This window comes from Balaenoptera physalus (genome assembly GCF_965194825.1).
Source record: "Balaenoptera physalus genome assembly, chromosome: 19".
Taxonomy (NCBI): domain Eukaryota; kingdom Metazoa; phylum Chordata; class Mammalia; order Artiodactyla; family Balaenopteridae; genus Balaenoptera; species Balaenoptera physalus.
The window spans coordinates 68,207,825-68,212,973 of record NC_138900.1 but is presented as its reverse complement, the minus strand read 5'-3'; positions in this window follow the sequence as shown (position 1 = coordinate 68,212,973).

Below are 5,149 nucleotides of genomic sequence, written 5' to 3'. Positions count from 1 at the left end.
TCACAAGTTTTGGTGTTCAGCAGCCAGACACTTTCAGGGCTTTCCTGGCTCTCAGCGTTTATGCAGCCAAAAATCGCGGCAGCGCTGCCACTTTGTAGATGGAAAGTTGGAGCCTGGGGCTTGCAGTCTCCGGAGTGAACTGCAGGCACCTGGGACTCAGGTCAATCTTCCCGCCTAATCTTTACCCACTCTAAACCCCCATCCATGGTTGCCAGTAGAGGGAAGGGAGAATCTCCGGGTCTGTCTTAGATCAGCGACAGCAAGAAACCCACAGTGGGGAGTTCCCACACGGCGGTTAGGAAAGGCCCTGACCCACAACACACAGTGCCAGGGATGTGCGATCCGCAGGGCTGTCGTCCCCCACCTGGTGGTTCCTGATGGGCCCACGCAAGGGGTGCTTTTTGCTTTCAGATTCCGTGGGGATAAAGACTTCCACTTGAAACATTACCAGCTCACCGAAGTTAGGGTCTCTGCTCCTCCCGTAGGCCGAGCTACCCCTCGACTCCTGGTGGTGGGAGCATCTCAGGAGGGGCACCCTGGCCCCAGAGCACAAGGTGGTAATTACTCTAACTGGAAGCTGGTTGGGTTGTAGCAAGAAGTACCTTCCTTGTTCTTCAAAGGGCCTCAGGTTTCCCTTACTGACCAGACGGTTTTAGGATCTCATTTGATGACCACGGGCCTTGGTAATGACCTAGTTCTCGACTAAAAAAAACGCACAACGTGAGAGTTGCGAGTTAAGTTTTATTTAGGGCAAAATGAGGACTATAGCCCAGGAGACAGCATTTCAGATAGCTCTGAGAAACTGCTCCAAGGGGTAGGGGGAGAGGTCAGTATATACATGATTTTGGTGAACGGGGGTATGTGCAGTCAAGCCCATTTTTGCAGAGACTTGCTGCTGGTCACGAGGAGCAGATGTCACCGTTAATGATTTTAGTGCTTTTCTAGATATGAGGAGATGCAAGAATTGGGCTCATAAAATCTTCTTCTGAAAATATCTGGCTATCTGAAGGACTGTTCTGCCAGTTTTTCCCAGTGCCCAGAGGGCCTCTTTCCTGATTTCCACCCCGAACTCCTTTCAGGGGGTGTTGAAGTTCAGCAGCTGAAGCACCTCATGATTTAATCCTCGGAGAGGTAGATGGCAAGTGCCAATTTGTAGATGGCATAGTGATGACTCACACCTGCCTGATGCAGGGGCCCTGAGGTCACCTGTGTAACGTATGATACCCTTTCTGCTCTGGCATTAATTGTGTTTTCAGGGATCCCTGTGCACTTCAGCCAGCAAGATTTAGAACACTGGGGTTTTACTAAAAAAAAATTTTAAGTTAGGTAGGTTCTACTTCCATATCTCTTGGTATCTGAAGGTTTGTCCCTCTAGCCACAAGCAAATAATGAAGCAGAAGCATCAGATGCTCCTAGAAGCCATATCGTTTTTCCCTGCCAGGTCATTTATTCATACATCTCCCAAAAAAGCCCCAGATGAGATCTAGAAATGGACATAAGGTGAGAAGAAGCAGCCTGCAGGTGGTGGTGGCAGTGAGAGGGGTTTCAAGCTCTTAGACTGGGAGCCCGAGAGTGGCATCTAAGTCAATAAAGCGAAACGAAGTGAATTCACCAAACCAAAACTGATCAAAGGGGCCCATGACTCGAGTGGCCAGATGCAGCAGGCTCTGATCTGGTTGCTAGAAGCTCTGGGTATAGTGACAAGTTCCACCCATTGGTCACAAGTCAGAGTCAAGGTAATCACTTCCTTCCTGGGGTGAGTACCAAGCACAGCCATACTTTAAAAAGCCTAGTCAATATTTTAAATCAGACTGAGGGCTCTGCCATAAGGAAGTGGTGTGGGTAAATTGACGGCTGTCTGGGCTCCACACACTGAGGGAGAGCAGACGATGCCTGGTTAAAATGGGAATGGGGGGACTTCCCTGGCTGTCCAGTGGTTAAGACTCTGCACTCCCAATGCAGGGGGCACGGGTTCAATCCCTGGTCAGGGAACTAAGATCCTGCATGCTGCAGGCGGGGCCACACACACACAAAAAAGTAGGCATGGGGTTTATCCCAGTAGAAAGTGGCTCTCGGGTTAATATATGGAGCTCTTTGTCCACCAAGTATGCAACACAGAACATCAGCGTCAAAGAGATGTTAGTTCTTCCATAACTTGAAGTTGCCCCTTGGATTTTAGCAATGAAACTGTATTTCCAGCTGTTCAGAGTCTCAACAGAGAAACAAGATAGAAATTGATGGTCAGTCATGAACCCAACCTGGAAAGCGTTGGATCCAGGTCATTTCTACATGACGGGCTCGTCAGTAGCCCCCTCCTGAAGCCATGTCCTTTATCCTTCATTTCCAGTGCACAAGGAAGGCCCAGGGAAGGGAGGCTGTGCTTGGAAACAGAATGGAAACATTTAGTGATGTGACTAATCCACCAGTGCTTGTAGTTGGAGAAGCACTAAGTTATCACATTAGCGAACACACTCCCCGAATATTCATCTTACAGTGTAGGCTGTTCATGCACACGTATTTGCGGAGCACTGGGCCTTGATGTCTTATGCCTGGGAAAGACCAGTGAAAAACCTGACCAGGTCCCCCCAGGGATCCACCAGTCTCTCAGGGAAACAGCCACAAGGAAACACAGTCTCTGCAGTCGGGGAAGGGCTACAGGTGGCTACATAACCCCACTGGTTATGTCTGGTTTTTCCCATGCTCTGTGTTTGATGCTTTGAGGGAATTACAGATCATGTCCACGCCAGGGCAGTGCAATCAGAGGGGTGGTTGGCTCATGACTGCCATTGGCCAGAGATTCAGATCTCCAGGAATTATACCTCTGAGCATCTTTGCAGACACAGAAACTAAAGGATCCTAATTTTTGGCCCCTGGAAGCCAAAAAGATAATTTAGGACTGCAAGCCCAGGTGCCCTGTGGAATACAGTTACCTGATTCCAGGAGGGGAGGGTGCAGGGCTCCAGGGTCCAAGGTACCACACCGAGAGCGCACTGAGGGTTTTGAGACAAAGGTCAGAGTGAGTCAGGCATATGAGCAATTGGGTTAAACATCAAAGACAACTTGAGATGAAAGGCCCTTCGACTCCCCCCAGACACAGGTAGAACCACTTCACCTGCTGTGAGGGGAAGGCAGAGGCTCTCAGCCTGCACTGAATTCCACTTCACCTTGAAAAACAGGTCGGCTTCTCCCAAGAGACCTGTGCACACTGAACGCTGTGAGCAACCAGGCCCTTGTGTCCACGACTCAGAGGCCCCTGAATGCCGTCTTTGTCACGATCCTTGCAGCGAGGCAGGGCTCAGGGGTCCGGGAGGAAAAGCTGAAACTCGAGAGGCTGTGGTTTTGTGCTTTAGGATTATTTTGGGATAATGATAAAGCCCACGAATCCCCAGGGATGCCAGATAGGGCCAGGCTGTGCTTGATCTCTAAAAGGGAGCCCAGTACAGCTCTGGGGAAAGGGCTCTGGGGCTGGCATGGCTGCAGGATTTCTAGGCTGGTATTAGGAAGAGGTGGAGACAGGAGAAGAGGCGGGGACCCAGAGCTAAACCCAGGTGATGAGAGGAAATCCCACAAGATGATGGGAAGAGGAGGGGAGGCAGACAGGGCTGTCCTGTGAGGGAGGGGATGAGGAGCACTTACACGCTTACCCTGGATTCCTGATCAGGAGCCAAGAAAATACTCCAGAACACTGTTTACTCCCCATTGATGACATTGGCGGTCATTTGCAGTTTTATTTATGTTGTGAAAATTAACAGAAGCCTCATTTAAAATGGAGTCGGGAGGCCAGAAGGGGAAACACTCACGCCCTACGACCCCACCTCAACTGCAGACCCAACAGGAAGAAGCTTACTACTTTCCTACCCATCAGGGGAAGGAAGAATTTCTCCCTGCCCGCAACAGCCCAGCCAATGAGAGACCACCACAGCTCAGCCAATGAAAAGCCACTACACTTCCAAGTCCCAGTTTCCTCCAATGGACCCTTTGTTTACAACATCCCCTCCGCAAACGCCTTTCTCTCCTCTATAAAAGAAGTTCCTCTCCTTTGTCCTCCGGGCTTGCCTGGGGTTCGCCATAGATTGCATGTCCTGAATTGCAATTTTTTGCTATTCCTGAGTAAACCCATTTTGCTGGTAAAATAACTGGCCGTTTCATTGTTTTAGGTCAACAGTGTTTTGAACAGGTAATGCAGGGAAGTTAAAAATGAATCAAACGCTTTCCAAATGTACACTCACACACTAGCTGCTGTATGAACTTCTCTGTTGTACCATGTCTTCCGCTGCACAGACTGGAGTGAAGCAAGCTTTACCTCAGAGCTGACATGTGATCTTGGATGGTGGGGTCAGCCTCAAAGGCTTGCTGGGGCCTGAACTTGGTAAGATTGTAGAAATAACTGTGTAAATTGTTGTTGGCTAATTTGACATGGATTGATGTTCAAAAGTACAAAAAGGTATAAACTGCAAAATCTTCCACCAGACACTGGCCCCAGGGGCAGTCACTGTATCTGGTCTTTTGTTTATCCTTCTAGAACTGTCATATGCCTGTTTCAAGCACACGTGTCCCCTTTATACACTGAGGTCCGCACACCATACACCCTGTCCTGTGCTCTGCTTATTTACTCATCAGTGGGGGTGGGTGGTGGGGAATGGTTCGTATCAGCACGTGAAGAGCTTCTGCGTTCTCTGTACAGCTGCATATCCCTGCTGGGGGGGTGGGGGGTAGGTTTTTTCCAGTCTTGAATGGATAACTTTGTACGCAGTGATTCGTGAGGGCATAGATTTTGTTGGCATAATCACTGCTGCCCCAAGTATCTTGGACAGTGTAAGAGCACAGCTGATACTTGTGCAGTATAAATTCTAAGAAATGGACTTGCTGGGGCAAAGGATATTATCAAACTGCCCTTCACAGAGGCTGTACAATATACACTCCCACTAGTAATGTTTGAGGGTCTTTATTTCCCTAAGCTCCCCTGACGCAGAGTGTGATCAAACTTTGAATCTTTGATGGGTGAAAAATGGCTTAATTTGCATTTCTCTTATTGGAGTGAAGTTGAACAACAGATTCTTTTAAAAAATTATTTAACTCAACTAGGATTTATCAATGCATTTCTAAATGCTGGACGGTGTTCTAATTGATAGGGGTATAGCAGTGAATG